Source organism: Pongo pygmaeus, chromosome 1 (genome assembly GCF_028885625.2).
Source record: "Pongo pygmaeus isolate AG05252 chromosome 1, NHGRI_mPonPyg2-v2.0_pri, whole genome shotgun sequence".
Classification (NCBI taxonomy): Eukaryota; Metazoa; Chordata; class Mammalia; order Primates; family Hominidae; genus Pongo; species Pongo pygmaeus.
In genome coordinates, this window is record NC_072373.2 from 143,768,187 (window position 1) to 143,787,699 (window position 19,513).

Genomic DNA, 19,513 nt, shown 5'->3' on the forward strand with positions numbered 1-19,513 from the left:
CTTTACAGTTGATGAATGCAAATTCTCTATACAGGTCTCAGAAAACTCTCTTGACATACAAAATGTGAACCTATGTCTATTTACAAACATGTTTTATTTAAAGTTATTTATAAAATGTTGAACATATAATTAATTGATGGGTTTACTGTGATACCTAGCTAGATACCAAGTCAAGGGATGATTTAGAAGATTATCATAATATATTTGCACATGAAAGTTTGATTATGATATCATTTTATCTAGCATAAATATTTAGAGAGAACAATGGTCTATGATCACAGCATTAATTCTTACTAGGATTAGATTATAGTTGGACAATGTAATTACATAAATGCTCAAACTGAGGTAACAGGAACAGCCAGAACTAGATTCCCTAAGCTGGTTTACAGTCATCTGATTGCTACTGGTGGTGGGAACCTTAGAGATGATGAGCTTTGCATAGGAATGTTAGTAGCAAGCGTTAGCCAAGCAGAATGTTGTTTAATGAGGTGAGGCCATAGGAATTGGTAAAGGCTGTGACCCCCATAATAAAACTTTATGAGGCTACAACTTCCTAATTAGGAACAGTCAGAAATGAATTAACAACCACAAATCATTAAAGACGAAATGATCCAATTGTTATTCTCCAACTTCTTATAATGAGACAATTCTGTAACCAAATATTTCAGTATATGATTTTGGGATTCCTAAGTAAAGAAAGACATTTTTACAAAAATAAACTAGTAGTTAAGTTGCCTATAATATGTTATTCATTAATAGACTGGTAAGAAGGTAATGAACAAAGTGTAATACAAAATGGGTAAAAGCATTCTTAATGTGTAATGATTTTTGAGACAATTGGAAGACAGAATATAAAGACAATTTATGTAAGAAATTCTAATTATCAGTATAAATTCTATAAATTCTGTAGTTTTCTTCAAACCACTTACATTTCTTGGTAAAATTATTTCAAAGTATTTTGGATTTTTGTGTAGATATTAAGAATTATTAACCTCTAGTAATTAATAGTATATATGAATGTAAAAGTTTTATCTGGTATTTAGTCACATTACTAATCAATTTTGTCAGTTTTCCAATTGATTCTTTGGCCTTTTCTGAATAAGCAGTCTAAGATTGTAATTAGCAATATTGTTAATATTGTATCACTGTTAAGTATCAATGATGTTTACAATGTCTTTACAAATGACTTGTTCATATTGGGATCCAAATGAAATCCACATATTGCATTTGGTGGATATGTTTCTTGTAATCTATAGCAGCCTTCTCCTGTATTGTCATGACATTTATTTATGGATAAATTTGATCATTTGCCCTGTAAAAGTTCCCACAATTTGTATTTGGCTCATGACATTTTAAGATGTTTCTCCATCTCCTCTATTTCCTGTAAGCCAGTAGTTAGGTCCAAGATCTTGAATGAATTCAGGTCTAAAATTTTTTTGGCAAGTATTCTTCATAGGTGATACCATATGCTTTCAATTGTATCATGCTAAGAGTATGGTAATGTCTGATTGTTACGCTTTTATTAATGTGAAAATGGGTCAGTGATTTCACGTGATGTCAGACTGATTCATTCATTGAAAAAATTAGATCAACCTTTTTTTTTTATTATACTTTAAGTTCTAGGGTACAAGTGCACAACGTGCAGGTTTGTTACGTGTGTATACATGTGCCATGTTGGTGTGCTGCACCCATTAACTCGTCATTTACATTAGGTATATCTCCTAATGCTATCCCTCCCCCTGCCCCTCACCCCATGACAGGCCCCCGTGTGTGATGTTCCCTGCCCTGTATCCAAGTGTTCTCATTGTTCAGTTCTCACCTATCAGTGAGAACATGCACTGTTTGGTTTTCTGTCCTTGTGATAGTTGGCTCAAAATGATGGTTTCCAGCTTCATCCATGTCCCTACCTACAAAGGACATGAACTCATCCTTTTTTATGGCTGCATAGTATTACATGATGTATATGTGCCACATTTTCTTATTCCAGTCCATCATTGATGGACATTTGGGTTGGTTCCAAGATTTTGCTATTGTGAATAGTGCTGCAATAAACATATATGTGCATGTGTCTTTATAACAGCATGATTTATAATCCTTTGGGTATATATCCAGTAATGGGATTGCTGGGTCAAACAGTATTTCTAGTTCTAGATCCTTGAGGAATCGCCACACTGTCTTCCACAATGGTTGAACTAGTTTACAGTCCTACCAACAGTGTATAAGTGTTCCTATTTCTCCACATCCTCTCCAGCACCTGTTGTTTCCTGACTTTTTAATGATCACTATTCTAACTGGTGTGAAATGGTATCTCATTGTGGTTTTGATTTGCATTTCTCTGATGACCAGTGATGATGAGCATTTTTTCATGTGTCTTTTGGCTGCATAAATGTCTTCTTTTGAGAAGTGTCTGTTCATATCCTTTGCCCACTTTTTAATGGGGTTGTTTGTTTTTTTCTTGTAAATTTGTTTCAGTTCTTTATAGATTCTGGATATTAGCCCTTTGTCAGATGAATAGATTGCAAAATTTTTCTCCCATTCTCTAGGTTGCCTGTTCACTCTGATGGTAGTTTCTTTTGCTGTGCAGAAGCTCTTTAGTTTAATTAGATCCCATTTGTCAATTTTGGCTTCTGTTGACATTGCTTTTGGTGTTTTAGACATGAAGTCCTTGCCCATGCCTATGTCCTGAATGGTATTGCCTAGGTTTTCTTCTAGGGTTTTTATGGTTTTAGGTCTAACATTTAAGTCTTTAATCCATATTGAATCAATTTTTGTATAAGGTGTAAGGAAGGGATCCATTTTCAGCTTTCTACATATGGCTAGCCAGTTTTCCCAGCACCACTGATTAAATAGGGAATCCTTTCCCCATTGCTTGTTTTTCTCAGGTTTGTCAAAGATCAGATACTTGTAGATAAGCGGCGTTATTTCTGAGGGCTCTGTTCTGTTCCATTGATCTATATCTCTGTTTTGGTACCAGTACCATGCTGTTTTGGTTACTGTAGCCTTGTAGTATAGTTTGAACTCAGGTAGCATGATGCCTCCAGCTTTGTTCTTTTGGCTTAGGATTGACTTGGCGATGCGGGCTCTTTTTTGGTTCCATATGAACTTTAAAGTAGTTTTTTCCAATTCTGTGAAGAAAGTCATAGGTAGCTTGGTGGGGATGGCATTGAATCTATAAATTACCTTGGGCAGTATGGCCATTTTCACGATATTGATTCTTCCTATCCGTGAGCATGGAATGTTCTTCCATTTGTTTGTATCCTCTTTTATTTCATTGAGCAGTGGTTTGTAGTTCTCCTTGAAGAGGTCCTTCACATCCCTTGTAAGTTGGATTCCTAGGTATTTTATTCTCTTTGAAGCAATTGTGAATGGGAGTTCACTCATAATTTGGCTCTCTGTTTGTCTGTTATTGGTGTATAAGAATGCTTGTGATTTTTGTATATTGATTTTGTATCCTGAGACTTTGCTGAAATTGCTTATCAGCTTAAGGAGATTTTGGGCTGAGACAATGTGGTTTTCTAGATATACAATCATGTCATCTGCAAACAGGGACAATTTGACTTCCTCTTTTCCTAATTGAATACCTTTTATTTCCTTCTCCTGCCTAATTGCCCTGGCCAGAACTTCCAACACTATGTTGAATAGGAGTGGTGAGAGAGGGCATCCCTGTCTTGTGCCAGTTTTCAAAAGGAATGCTTCCAGTTTTTGCCCATTCAGTATGATATTGACTGTGGGTTTGTCATAGATAGCTCTTATTATTTTGAGATATGTCCCATCAATACCTAATTTATTGAGAGTTTTTAGCATGAAGGGTTGTTGAATTTTGTCAAAGGCCTTTTCTGCATCTATTGAGATAATCACGTGGTTTTTGTCTTTGGTTCTGTTTATATGCTGGATTACATTTATTGATTTGCGTATGTTGAACCAGCCTTGCATCCTAGAGATGAAGCCCAGTTGGTCATGGTGGATAAGCTTTTTGATGTGCTGCTGGATTCGGTTTGCCAGTATTTTATAGAGGATTGTTGCATTGATGTTCATCAGGGATATTGATCTAAAATTCTCTTTCTTTGTTGTGTCTCTGCCAGGCTTTGGTATCAGGATAATGCTGGCCTCATAAAATGAGTTAGGGAGGATTACTCTTTTTCTATTGATTGGAATGGTTCAGAAGGAATGGTACCAGCTCTTCCTTGTACCTCTGGTAGAATTTGGCTGTGAATTCATCTGGTCCTGGACTGTTTTTGGTTGGTAGGCTATTAATTATTGCCTCAATTTCAGAGCCTGTTGTTGGTCTATTCAGGGATTCAACTTCTTCACGGTTTAGTCTTGGGAGGGTGTATGTGTCCCGGAATTTATCCATTTCTTCTAGATTTTCTAGTTTATTTTTGTAGAGGTGTTTATAGTATTCTCTGATGGTGGTTTGTATTTCTGTGGGATTGGTGGTGATATCCCCTTTATCATTTTTTATTGCATCTATTTGATTCTTCTCTCTTTTCTTCTTTATTAGTCTTGCTAGCAGTCTATCAATTTTGTTGATCCTTTCAAAAAACCAGCTCCTGGATTCATTAATTTTTTGAAGGGTTTTTTTTTTGTCTCTATTTCCTTCAGTTCTTCTGATTTTAGTTATTTCTTGCCTTCTGCTAGCTTTTGAATGTGTTTGCTCTTGCTTCTCTAGTTCTTTTAATTGTGATGTTAGGATGTCGATTTTAGATCTTTCCTGCTTTCTCTTGTGGGCATTTAGTGCTATAAATTTCCCTCCACCCACTGCTTTAAATGTGTCCCAGAGATTCTGGTATGTTGTGTCTTTGTTCTCATTGCTTTCAAAGAACATCTTTATTTCTGCCTTCATTTCATTATGTACCCAGTAGTCATTCAGGAGCAGGTTGTTCAGTTTCCATGTAGTTGAGTGGTTTTGAGTGAGTTTCTTAATCCTGAGTTCTATTTTGAGTGCACTGTTGTCTGAGAGACAGTTTGTTATAATTTCTGTTCTTTTACATTTGCTGAGGAGTGCTTTACTCCCAACTATGTGGTCAGTTTTTGAATAAGTGTGATGTGGTGCTGAGAATAATGTGTATTCTGTTGATTTGGGGTGGAGAGTTCTGTAGATGACTCTTAGGTCCACTTGGTGCAGAGCTGAGTTCAGTTCCTGGATATCCTTTTTAACTTTCTGTCTTGTTGACAGTGGGGTATTAAAGTCTCCCATTATTATTGTGTGGGAGTCTAAGTCTCTTTGTAGGTCTCTAAGGATTTGCTTTATGAATTTGGATACTCCTGCATTGGGTTCATAGATATTTAGGATAGTTAGCTCTTCTTGTTGAATTGATCCCTTTACCATTATGTAATGGCCTTCTTTGTCTCTTTTGATCTTTGTTGGTTTAAAGTCTGTTTTATCAGAGACTAGGATTGCAATCCCTGCCTTTTTTTTTTTTTCCATTTGCTTGGTAGATCTTCCTCCATCCCTTTATTTTGAGCCTGTGTGTCTCTGCACGTGAGATGGGTCTCCTGAATACAGCACACTGATGGGTCTTGAGTCTTTATCCAATTTGCCCATCTTTGTCTTTTAATGGGAGCATTTAGCCCACTTACATTTAAGATTAATATTGTTATGTGTGAATTTTATCCTGTCATTATGATGTTAGATGGTTATTTTGCTCGTTAGTTGATGCAGTTTCTTCCTAGCCTCTATGGTCTTTACAATTTGGCATGTTTTTGCAGTGGCTGCTACCAGTTGTTCCTTTCCGTGTTTAGTGCTTCCTTCAGGAGCTCTTGTAGGGCAGGCCTGATGGTGACAAAATCTCTCAGCATTTACTTGTCTATAAAGGATTTTATTTCTCCTTTACTTATGGAGCTTAGTTTGACTGGATATGAAATTCTGGGTTGAAAATTCTTTTCTTTAAGAATATTGAATATTGGCCCCCACTCTCTTCTGGCTTTTAGAGTTTCTGCTGAGAGATCCGCTGTTAGTCTGATGGGCTTCCCTTTGTGGTTAACCCGACCTTTCTCTCTGGCTGCCCTTAACATTTTTTCCTTCATTTCAACTTTGGTAAATCTGACAATTATGTGTCTTGGAGTTGATCTTCTCAAGGAGTATCTTTGTGGTGTTCTCTGTATTTCCTGAATTTGAATGTTGGCCTGCCTCGCTAGGTTGGGGAGGTTCTCCTGGATAACATCCTGCAGAGTGTTTTCCAACTTGGTTCCATTCTCCTCATCACTTTCCGGTACACCAGTCAGACGTAGATTTGGTCTTTTCACATAGTCCCATATTTCTTGGAGGCTTTGTTAATTTCTTTTTACTCTTTTTTCTCTAAACTTCTCTTCTCACTTCTTAGACAAATGGCTAACTAGAATAACCAGTGTAGAGAAGTCCTTAAATGACCTGATGGAGCTGAAAACCATGGCATGAGAACTACGTGATGAATGCACAAGCTTCAGTAGGCAATTCGATCAACTGGAAGAAAGATATCAGTGATTGAAGATCAAATGAGTGAAATGAAGTAAGAAGAGAAGTTTACAGAAAATAGAGAAAATTTTTAACTTAATGATTTTAAGCAGCCATTGATAATCATTGCCAAGATCCATTATTTTATTAAGGAATCAAAATGGTGATTTTTCTAATTTTGTCGTTGTTCTGCATTTATTCACTGTGATTTTTCTATAAAGAACTTTCCTTTATCAACTGTACTTATCCTCACATACAGGTTATAAGGGAAAAGATGAATATTTGATTCAATTTGCAGAATAATGATTGAGTTTGTAGCAGCCTCCAGAAGCTACAAAATGTTTTGTTTTAATTTTAGTGTATTCTTGCAGAACATGGAATATACAAATATATCTATGTTTTTTCATCTACTTTAATTCACTGTAGTAATTTATCTTTTAATAATGAAAGTCTTCATAAATTTGACATGACTTTTGGCTACTTCACTTAAGAGTGAGTGTGTATGTTTCAGATTCATGTGTGTGGTTTGCATTTTTTTGAGGTTTTGGTTTGTTCTTATTTTTCTTATTTCACATTTATGTTTTTAAAGTTATTCTTTCTTTATTTTTTTAATTACAGCAATCCTCCCCTCATCCATGGTTTCATTTTCTGTGGTTCCAGTTACTCATGCTCAACCATGGTCAGAAAAGAGGTGAGTACAATACAATATGATATTTTTAGAGCGACAACATTCATGTAACTTTTATTACAGTATATTGATATAATTATTTTGTTTTATTATTGTTGTTGTTAGTCACTTACTATCCCTAATTTGTAAATTAAACTTTATCATAGTTATGTATGTATTGGAAAAGCATAATATATGATATGGTTTGGATCTGTGTCCCCGCCCAAATCTTATGTCAAATTGTAATTCCCAGTGCTGGAGATGGAGCTTGGTGGGAGGTGATTTGATCATGGGGCTGTTTCTCATGAATAGTTTAACACTGTCCCTCTTGGTGCTAGTTCTACGGTAGCAGGTGAGTTCTCGTGAGATCTCGTCATTGAAAAGTGTGTGGCACCTCCCCCAACCTTGGTCCTGCTCCTGTAACATGTAAGACGCCTGCTCCTGCTTTGTCTTCTGCCAGGAGTAAAATCTCCCCTAGGCCTCCTACGAGGCAGATGCTGCCATGCTTCTTGCACAGCCTGTGGAACCATAAGCCAATTAAACCTCTTTTCTTCACCCAGTCTCAGGTATTTCTTTATAGCAATGTGAGAACAGACTAATACAGTATATATAAGGTTTGGTACTGTCCTCAGTTTCGGGCATCTGCTGGGGGTCTTAAAATGTATCCCTTAAGGATAAGGGTAAACTATTGTGTAGTAAAAATATGGTCTTCATAATTTCTGCTGTTGGGAATTTATTAAGTATCTTTCTCTACTCCATTATTAATTTTCTATATCTTCTTTATTGTGTCTATTTTACCTATTATAGATTAATACTGTAAATTCTCCTACAGAGAGTGTGTTTCTGCCCATTTTTCCTTATATATCTAGTATTTTTATTCTATATATTTTTGCAACCTCTACATATTTTTTCTTCATATTTGTATGATAAATTGTGCCAATTTCATTGTTTCTATTGTTCTTTGTTATTTTGTTCCAGTACTTTCTCCTGGAGATAAAGAATTTGATATTTTCCCATCTTTTCTTCCCAGTCTGAGATTATAAATTCTCATTTATTATTTTTATAAAAATAAATATTAATATATACTTTCAAATAGTTAAAAGGATATTGAATGTTCCCAACACAAACAAGTGATCAATGTTTGAGATGATCAATATGCTAATTACCCTGATCTGATCACTATATATTATATGTACGGAAATATCACTATATACCCTATGAATGTGCTAAATTGTTATTAAAAATGATAATAAAAATTAAGGTTGTAACCATGTATAAAATAATCATTTAAATTTATAATTATATTGTTAGCTGATTGCATGTTCTTTTTGGTATCAACACTCAATTGTTATTTTTGTTTTACCTTTAATTTTTCTAGGATATGCTTTAAACATTTTATTCACTAATTATCTGTATTTGGAATATACTTAGGGTTCTCATATTCAGGATTTCCTTCTTGCCTTCATTTACGTGTGGAAACCTGAGCAGAAACTTTAGTGGGAAGAAAATCTTGGAGTTACAACTGTTTCCTTCAAAGCTCTGTAGATGTTACTTCCCGTCTTCTGACACCCACAGAAGAAATGTCTGAGGCCTTCAAATTCTTTTTCTTTTGTGGGTAGCCTAAGTGTTTTTGCCGTGTTTCCCTGGATCCTTTTTTACCCCAGAGGTCCCTTTAAACAGTATCATCACTGGATCAATGTCATTAAGTCATCTGACTTAAGATCCAGATATTTTACTGTCTGTCTATTCTCTCCTTGTCAAAGTAGAATTTTTGAAAGAGAAAATTTGCCTGACACCATCTTTTCTAGAATTCTGTCCAAACAGGGACATATGTGGTCAAATTTTCATCTATGTAGATAACTCTGGTGACCATGAAATATCACTATGTTGTTGGGGGGGATAAGAATGAGTGAAGAGGGAGAAGGAACATTGGAGGCTGGGAGACCCAATAGGAGACTGTGTCATAGTCTAGTAAACAACAATGAGGGTAGCAATGGTAGGAATAGCGAAAAGGGGATAAAGTCATGAAATCTGATAACATGAAATCCACATGACTTGGTGACTCATTGGCTTTTGTTGGGAGGGATGCACAGATTGCTGATCAGGTACCAGTTTGTGGTACCTGATCTCAACTAAAATACAAGAGGAAAAAGTGGGGTCGAGGGAGACCAATTTTGTTTCAGATTCCTTTTTTTTTTTTCTTAGGAAAAAGAAAATTATTATTTTGCTTATATTTTTGGTCTGATTTTAACTTATGCGTTGTCTAATTATTTTCCAATGTATTTGTGTGTGTTTATTGGGGAAGGAATGTGATGTTCGATTTAACAAGTCACAGAATTTTTCTGTGTTCTTTGTTACTGCATTGTTGCTCATGTGTTAAATTAATTTTATTTCCAGTGTCTATATTATTTACATAATGATGTAAATATTTATCATATTTTAAAATCATATTTAGGACAGACTCAAAACACTGTCAGCCTTTACAGTTCTAAACAAGTGCATACACTAGTTTCTCATAATCATAATAGCTTTGAAATTAGATGAGGCTCTAAGTTAATCATACAAAAAAATTCCAAACAAACCCTAAATCATTTAAGGGGTTGTAGAAAGTATTAGCCAAATTTGAAATTTATGTTATTTATTATAAATTTCTTTCATTGACAAATTAAAACATCCCCTGTAAATCGTAAGAAGGGATGCACATTTATACCGGGAACTTGACTGTTAAAAAAGCATGTTAATGTTACTTCAGAATTATTGCGAAAGAGCTAAAGAAGGCAGTATTTCCTTCCAAATACTCAAGAGTCATTGGTATTTAATGAAGAGGGATTTGGGGTTTCCTGATTTATTAGGATAGATTTTTTTCTAAAAAAACTACAGCAAAAAATAATATGTAATCTAAAAGTTTTTCAATTTGGGCTTAATAAAATCTTAGGATTGGATCTTACTCTTTTGAAACTTATTTATTCATATCACATATAAGGCTACTTTTCAAGTTTCAATAAAGGCAATTATTTTTCATGCTTTATATTTTTGTTTCTTCAGGGATTTTGATCTTATAAAGTTTTCAACTTCAGTTTATCATTAACAATTTAATTACAAAAGTAGTAATTTTTAAATTAAAAATAAATTCAAACGATACCAAAGAATATGATGTGAAAATATTACTTCAGCTGCTTCTCATCCCAGATCCCATTCTCCAAATTAAGCACTATTGATTGTTGCTTAATCATATTGCTTAACCTTTAAAGAAGGCCTAATTCTTTAACTTTAAATAACTTAGCCCAGGGGAGAAACAGTATCTGGTTCTCTTACAAGTAACAAGAACTAAGTATCAATACCTTTAAATTTTGATAACTCATTAACCTAGAGATACTGAATAATATTGAAAATGTTTGCATCTCTTAATTTTAGCAACACTAAGATTGTCTTATCATTGCTAAAATGGCCAAGTAAACTTTTTTTCATTGTTTTGAGTAAGAACATAAGCTACACTTTTAAAAACATGCTTTTCTATATTTCTAATAGATATAGCAACTTTCACTATTCATGTCAAATCAATATGTAATTTCAATATGTGATTTTAGTGATCCTAGTTCTATTTAAAAATGAAAAATATAGTTTATCAATGGTATTTTAAATGTTATTCATCTTAATATAATCCTTTGAAGGCTACACATTCCAATATCCAAGTTTTAAAGTAGTTTGTATACACCCAACATGCAAACCATGACTTTAATCATTTCCTCACCAGAACTTCAATTATGCCAAGCACTTTTTAATTATCCTGTGGCCCACAAGTCTATTCTTAGTAAAAGTCTGATTTTATGGAGGCAGTCTTCTCCTCTGTGGCAAAAATCAACTCACCACTTAGCAACTCCACCCATGAAAAAGCCCTGTGAATTAAAAGCTACTAAATTAAGTGTGTATTTTTAACAGCTTCAATTTTGAAGTCTATTTTGGCATAAAAGTTGAAGACTTTTTTTTGAAGTACAAAAATGCTACGTTGGCATTTCCTGGTATTTTCAGAATGCAATTTGTTTTTTGGGTTGTCCCTTTTACAAAGTTAGTTTCTTATAACATCAGTTTTTTTTTCCAGAGGGAATATATGTAATCAACTTGCCCTATCACTTTGTATTTTTTATCTTATTTTAAAAAAGCAAATTCTGAACCAAGAAGAACAATGATGGAAAAAGAATTTGTGTGTGAGGCAGGGCTGTAGGATAGGAGGAGAGGGTTTGGGGGCACAGGGGGAAGCAGAGGAATCACAGAGCTGAAGTGTAAATGGGCTCAGTGTTTCCTGCGCAGATCAAAACCTGGAACACAAATCTAGAAATTAAGAAAAAGTAAGGCACGTAGAATTATTGTACTTTTTACTGTTTTCATTTCATAGTAATGGAAAATCTGCTTTTCCCAATTAATACAAACACAATACAAAGTCATTTTAGGAAATGCTTGTATAAGGCTAATGCTTATAAGATATATTAAACACTAGTATATAATACATTCATTCAAGAAATAATAAGGACCTGCTATGTACAGGGCCCTGTACTTCTCTTGTGTTACAGTGTAGCTCCAATAAATGATTGTATTATGATCCACCCTCCCAAAAATGTGGTGTTCAAAAGCTGAACTTAGGAAACGTGACACATACTCTGCCCTCAGTCAACACCTGTTTTCCTTGTTTTGCCTGCTTTCATCTATTATAGAGGTTGGAATATCTAAAAGTTCCCCAGTTTGCCTTACAGATAAAAGTTGCTTGACAAGGTTCTGGCCAATGAGATGTAAAGAGAAAGTCACTGATACCACACTGTCTCTTTCTAGTATGCTCTGGAAGTGCTGCTTCATTCACCCCAGGTGGTGGAGCTGAGAAGCCAGAAGAGTCTTTGAAGGTGCTCTTGACCTACTATACTAACTGTGGACCTCCTACTCGGGACTTGTTATGGCATAAAATATACACACCTCTTCCTTGTTTAAATGACCATTTGCTGGGTTTCTATTATTCTTGGCTGCATGAGTTACTGACTCAGGAAAAAAATTTGGCAATAAGCATGACAGTGGTCTTCATATTCCAAATAGTGATGAACAGTGTCTAAGACGGCCCACAATGATCCCCACCTCCTTCTCCGCCTTGTGTAGTTCCTCTTCCACTCTCTACCAGGGTCAGTTTTTGTGACCAATAGGAAGTGGCAGAAGTGAGGGTTGTTGCTTCTGAAGTTATAAAAGGTTAAATATGCTGGGGTGCTCTCTCTCTGATTCTTTGCTCTGGGGAAGTCAGCTACCATGTTATGTGAGCAGCTCTATGGAAAGGTCCACATCTTACAAAACCGGAGCCTCCTGCCAACAGGAGCTTGGAAGCTGACTCTGTGGTCCCTTCAGATGTTGGCCATCTCACAAGAGACCCTGAGACAAAGCCACCTAGTGGTGCCCCTTTCAGATTCCTAACCCTCAATAGTAAATGTTTGTTGTTTTAAGCCACTAAATTTTAGGGTGATTTATTACTTAGCAATAGAGAACTAAGAAACAAATGGATTGATTATAGTATCTTAAACGGTGTGCTTTAAAAATACTCAATTTAAAAATATTTTATAGTTCTTTAATAACACATTTTGGTATAGGAAATGGATATATCCTATATATTTATTGGTAACTTTTTTCATATTGAAATATATGACCTCATATGTTTGCTATTAAAACTTTTTTGGCCTTCTTAATGTTTAGGTGCTATTTACTGACTCATTGAATATGTGATCTAGATAGTGTTCTTTATATGAGTCAGAAAATATCCCAGCTTTCATGGAATTGCTACTGTGGCGTGGGAGGCAAATAATTGAACGAGTAAACAAATAAGACAGTTTTATATAGGGCTGATCATTGGGAAGGAAATAAAACCATTAAATGGTAGACTCAGGATGAAGATGGCTGGATTTTGCAGAGAGTGACTTATGCTAGGAGGGAACATTGTTACTGAAATCTGAATGCTTGGAAGAGGCCAGAAATGTAAAGGTCATTCTAAGCAGAGCATGCAGAGAGTGCAGAGGCTAGGAGGTGGGAATTCTTAGCTTGCTTAAGCAATTGAAGAAAGGCCATTATGGCTGAACCACAGTGAATGAAGGCGAATAAGATGAGGGCCTGGTTCCTTGAAGGTGGCTTCTTGTTGCTAGAAACAAAGTAGGCAGGGCCAGGCTTTGTAGGACACAGTAGGAGGTTCAATGAAAGCCACTGGAGAGTTCTAAGCAGGGCAACATCATGATTTGTGTATTGACAACAATCTGTGAGGCTGCTGGGTGCAGGATAGATAATAGGGCAAGAGGATGGAGAACAACTAGGGGGCAGTTGTGCTTAGCATATATAGAAACTGTATGAGTGAGTGTGTGTTAAGTGAATGAATGAATATGTCAGAGTCAGTCAAGAATGACTATAGTTTGGGTCAGTGTGATGGCAGTGGAAGTGCAATCATGTGGACAGATTTGCACTATATTTTGGAAGTAGAAACAGTAGAACCTGATAATGCTTTGGAAATTTGCATCTGGAAAGGCAGTGAGGGAAAAAGCAGACTCAAGAAAAAATAACTCCCACCATTCTGATTTAAGCAACTGGGTAGATGAACATGCGTTTATAAGTTGAGCAAAGACTGCGTGGGAGTGTATTTGGGAGACAAAAGCTTTTGTTGGTTTTGAAATATCTGATATTTTCATGTGAAGATTGTAATCAGAGAACTCAGCTGGGTATTTGACTACATTGCTTATAAGAGGGGTCAGGGCTAGAGAAATACATTGAGGAGCTGTCATCAATTTCTCAGAGATTCATAGTGCAGGCTAATTTATACAGGCTTTCAAAATCAAGCTTCATTGGCTGTGAAATCTTGTCATGCTAAAGGGAGCCATCAGACTGAGATAAAAATATAGAGGTGCTATTTAGATCATGCCACTGGATAAGGTATAGCTCTAGAAGAAGACAGAGCCAGTGGAGCTTAAGGGCGCTACAGCATCACAACGATGCTTTAACTTTGATACCATCAAAATTGACGTCACTTTAGAAAACGTTCTGAATAGTTTCCAGGTCTTTGTAGAGCTCTCTTTTTTTGAAGGAAATTGACAGAGTTTTGTATCTTGGCTTAGCACTCTCTCCAGCATTAGAGTCATGTGGCTTTCTGTGTCTTCCTAGAAATAATAGTTCTCATTTCTGGGATTGTAGATGGTTTTCTTGAATTTATTTTTAAAATGTGTGGTATTTTCATAGAAAAATAATGCAGTAATGTACCACTGGTATGGTATATTGATTATGCATGCTTTTACTTCTTAATACACCCAGTGTACAAAAAGGGATCACAAGAGAAAAACAAAAGAATTCTGCTACTCAAGATCTTACAACACTGTGTGATATGTATCTGTTAGCAATAATAGGAAGCTACTTCACACTTCTGCAGTGATCTGAAAACAGTCAGATGCCTTTGAACTTGCCATGTCTGCATGCAGCTCCTGCACTTATTTGAGTTACATGAGGTTGCATGTTCTTATTGAGAGTTAAGAGTTCTCATTTGAAAGTAGTCCAGTCTTGCAAAACTCTAGCGATGAAAGTAGCTCACTTACTGGAAGGCAATGTAGATGTCTGGGTCACCAATTGAGAATAAGTGACTTCATGGATGTTAAGCACCAATAAGAGGCAGTTTCAGATGGCTGGCCAGCTACCTCACACAGGAATCTAAGACAGGAAGGCTGCAGTCATGTGCAATTTAATGGCAAGTCTAGTAAGGATGATAATTTCAAAGTAGTGATGAAAGTAAATGATATTTGGAGATATCTCCAATAACAGTAATAAGAGATTAAAATATCTGTGGTTACTATTGGTGACAAGGTGACTTGTTCTGCTCCTACAATGGTGATTTGCTGTCTGCATTCATAATGAAAGGAAAGGCTAAATGTCAGTTAGAAGTTTAATGAAAATAGGCTGGGCGTGGTGGCTCATGCCTGTAATCTCAGCACTTTGGGAGGCTGAGGCAGGCGGATCACTTGAGGTCAGGAGTTTGAGACCAGCCTTGTCAACATGTTGAAACCCCATCTCTACTGAAAATACAAAAATTAGCCAGGCATAGTGCTGGGCGCCTGTAATCCCACCTACTTGGCAGGCTGAGGCAGGAGAATCGCTTGAACCTGGGAGGCAGAGGTTGCAGTGAGCCAAGATTGAACAACTGCACTCCAGCCTTGGCAACAGAGTGACACTCCGTCTCAAAAAAAAAAAAAAAAAAAAAAAGAAGTTTAGAAAAAATAAAGATGTGATTTACTTTTCCCATCCATGTTTATGCATGCATTTGTGGACCTCAGGTAAGAGCCCTTGGTTTAAATGGAAATTAAGATAATATGCCTGAGTTAACATGCTGTAGTTTGAGGGGATCACTATTCATCTTTTCACTATTTATCTTTTCTCCCCTACCTGATTTTAGGACAAATTGAGAGTGAAAGATGCAGGAATAAAACACAGAAATCAAAATAAAGGGTTTACTGCTGAAAAATCCGCTTGAACAAGCCTGTTAACGTGTCCTTCCTGAATGAAGCCAGCTTACCCCTAGGCCTCCACTGTCCCTCAGGAGAGAGAACACGAAAACTGGAACTCTCTGCAGAAAGGAGGATCCCAAAGAAGGGGCCAAGCTGTACATTTATCAATCAGGAAAGCCACTCCACCCTCCATGGCAGCAATTTGAAACAAGTATTCTTCCTAACATAACATGAGTTTATCAGTTCATTTCATTTTTACTTTGAGATTTTTGTGAATAACTATAGAAAAATCTATTTCACCTGGCAATAAATAGGAAAAGGCACAGCATAATGTTTAAATACAGAGAATATTGTTACATGTAAGATGTTGATCGAATGTTCTAAATACAATTTGAAAACTGTGTGAGAGGAGGAAAAGGTATATTCAGAAGGACTTAGGTGAAGCCAGATGAATATTTTCATGACAGGATGTTGGCTATTGATATGAAGAAAGTAGAGGAATAGACTTGCTAAAAGTTAGAGGAGTCTAGTTTATCTTCCAAGAAGCTTTGCAACCCTGTAATACTGTAGAAATCACAAATTTGGCAATAATTTTAAGATAATTTATGTTCATTTTTTATGGAATGCCATGTTTATTTTTTTATATATGACATTTTCTGGTCAGTAGTAATATATATCCTTTATTAAAATTGGAAAGTAAATACAAACATTTTATTTATTTGTTGGTTAAAAAATTATTATCCTCATTCTTCTTTTTTTTTTTAACCAGTAAAGATCTGGATAAAGAAAAACATTTTAGAAAACCGCTTGTAGAGTACCATGAACCAGTCTCTCTTCTCCATTTTAAAAAATTTATTGACTCACTTTTTTTCCATAACTTTTTGAGATATTATTTCAACCACTTTGCATTTAGAGAAAAAGAGGCAGAGGCTGATTAAGAAATCTGCCCAATGCTATACTGATAGAAGTTGGGATAGCTGGGATTTGAGCTTACATAGGCTAGTTCTAGCATTTGTGAAGTTCTCACCTAATAAAAATTATCTGTAATCATAACCAGAGCAAGTCATTTCTAGCCTTCTGTCTATAGACACGCAGATACATTTGTAATGTTTTTGTTTGTTTGTTTTTAGCACGACAGATCAATTCCTGCTGGCATTATAGTTCTTTAACTATCATAGCTTCTCTGATTTTTCAACACATCTGTCATCCTTATTCTGCAGGCATAGCCAACTCTGTCAGTGCCTCCTCAGGCAATCAGAATCAACAGATAGAATGTAGGACAGAAAACTGGCTGCAAACATGTTGGAAGGGCTGGAGGAGCAAAAGAGGGAAGATCTGTTACCTAGAGATAGTAACTTCCAGAAGTCACCACTATACTAGTGCAGGAGAAGCAGAAAGGAAGATGCTGCTACCCAGAGCCAACAGTCATTGTGCCCCTGATGCCGCTGGAACCCCACTGCAGCTGCTTTACAGGAAGCAGGGAATTAGAGCTCTTGCTGATGCTACAGGTATCCAGGATCCAAAAGATATCAGCTGCTGTCCCTGTTGCAGCCTAGGGAAACTGTCCCACTGAGACTGTTGGGGTACCTGCTACTGCATCTACTGTCTGAACCATGTTGCCTGAGCAGATGTCCAGGGCTCAGGCTTGCCTGCTGCTTTTACTGCTGCCACCATGTTTATCAGAGCTACTTCAAGAAGAGAAGAAATCCTCCTCATTTCCAGTTTTTTCCAATGCCTCCCATTGCTTCCCAGAATGCCAAATTCTCTTTGAGAGACAGCTGAAAGGAAGGTTTGGAAAAGACTCTGGTGCATGCAGATTCTGCTTCCCTGCAATAGGGGGAAAGCATAGGGTGGAACTGGAGCTGAGAGCTAATCATGAATGAGCAAATCAGTCTTCAAGATATTTACCTTCCCTTGAAATGTTTCCCTTCTTTTACCGTGTTTTCCATGTCATTATTTTTCCACAATTCTGCATCATCTTCTGTTAACTATTAATGCCCTGGATAAGTTTATTTGCTCTTTCTTAGGGTTAATTTTTCTCCTTTTCTTTGAAGCTTTAGTTTGCAGGTTCAGCTTGTGTGGGAGTTTTCATCTCCCTCCTCTTCAAGACTCCTTGGATATCAGTTTTTTGGTTGCCTTCACCAACTCTCCCCCCACCATCTCTAGACCAGGGCATGGCCTTAGTTGGTGGCTTGGACTCCTGTCGCTTGGTGTGTTTGGGGATATTAGAGATCCAGTCACTGATCTGGCAAAGGGAACACTGTCCTTGCTTCCAGCTTTAGGAAGAACGCTTTGCTGTGTCACCCCACGTGAGTCCAACTCTTGGCTGCCTACACTGCCTGAGGCTTCAGTTCTGGCATCGTGCTGCAGGTGATCTATTATCCTGCTTTTGAATATGGCTATGACTTTTCTTTATATTTTTTAAAAAATGTTATTATTAGTATGTTTACAGTGAAGGGAAGAATGTGAAGCATGAACTCAAGAGTCACAGTAATGATAAATTTTAATGATTGTATGTCCTATCTGTCATAATACATTTATTTAGTTGATTTGTTTGGATTTTCTAGGTAAATAATCATGTTATTCAAGGATAATGAATGCAACCACCACGTAATCATCACTGACTCCATGGCAAGTACACTCTGCCTTGTGCTTTATATACTTGTCAGGACTCAGAAATGGGCAAAGAGGATCACTGGTGTCTTTCAGTGGAGTGCTGGGCATTATAGTGGAGTCCTGGATTATCTGATTCCAAGAATTCACACCTTGACTTTCTATTGACTGGGTTATTTTGCACCTTTGCAGAGGTAGCTGTTAAATTGTTGAAAACTGCTGACAATGCAGCAAATTCTTATTCATACCAAAGCAAACAAATTTTGACTGGTTGATTATAAAGCTCTGTAAGTCAAATTCTCATTTGAACAGATCTTACTATATTAGTGGTTCCCTCAGTAATTAAAGAGTTGAAATAAAATCTTTGACATATGTTTCTTTTATAACTGTAGAAGGGTCATAATTTTACTTTTTTGAAAATTATCCTTTAGCATACATAGTATCTTTCAGTCTTCACAACCTGAGAGGTAAGTATCACTCCCATTTAATAGATGAGAAAACCGAGACTCAGATCAAATGCTTGCCTGCTCAATGTCAGATTAACTACTAAGTGGTCAAGCTGGGATTTGAATGCCAAATTTTGCTGTCTTCAAGCTCTACCTTCAAGATCTATGGTCTTATATATTTTTGCTTCCTGGAGAAACCCCATTTACTCACAAAAAGATGATGAAAAAATATGAACTTTGATAAAACAATATTAATAATGACTAATATTTATCAAGAGTTTACTGTAAGCCAAACAGAGAACTAAACTTATTTGGATTAATTCATGTAAGTAACAATGAGAGAAGTGAGTTTAAAGAGGTTCAATAACATGCTCAAGGTTTTACATGCTATTTCCAGCTTTTTCTCTTCTTTCTCCAAATGCCTAGTTTTCCACATTAGCTGCATGCTAGAATCATCTAGAGAGAGCTCCTTAAAAATATTAGGGTATCAGCATATCTTAAAAGATTCCTAGGTGATTCTAATATGGAGAATCACCACATAATAGAGAGGACTTTTCCTGCTTCCCTAGCTGATACTTAAGAGAACTGGACAAATCTGCAATATTTGTTTTGGTTTTTCTGCTGTAGCTTGGAAAAGGAGTAATGCGGCTGAAATCTGTACTGTCCTGAAGCTTGAGTGTCTAGATGTATGCAGGGCTTAGCTAAAAGCATTTGGAAAAGCATCTCAGCCGAAGGTCAAATCATAGCAGGAGCACAGCAATTTAGAGAAACCATCTGAGTGGTAAGAAAATGACTTTTACATGGACTCACTAAATGATTTAGATATGCCTTAATAAGGCCAGACAATAACACATATTGT

The 19,513-nt window shown here is 36.3% G+C and overlaps 1 long non-coding RNA gene across 1 annotated transcript in view; it reads left to right on the forward strand.

The window, feature by feature from the left end:
- The first annotated feature begins 6,323 nt into the window (after positions 1–6,323).
- Positions 6,324–19,513, forward strand: part of LOC129031498 (uncharacterized) — a 55,800-nt gene continuing 42,610 nt past the window's right edge. The window contains exons 1-3 of the long non-coding RNA XR_010124109.1: positions 6,324–6,488; positions 7,052–7,124; positions 15,544–17,965. This is a non-coding gene — a long non-coding RNA (uncharacterized LOC129031498). The remainder of the gene's footprint in view (positions 6,489–7,051; positions 7,125–15,543; positions 17,966–19,513) is intronic.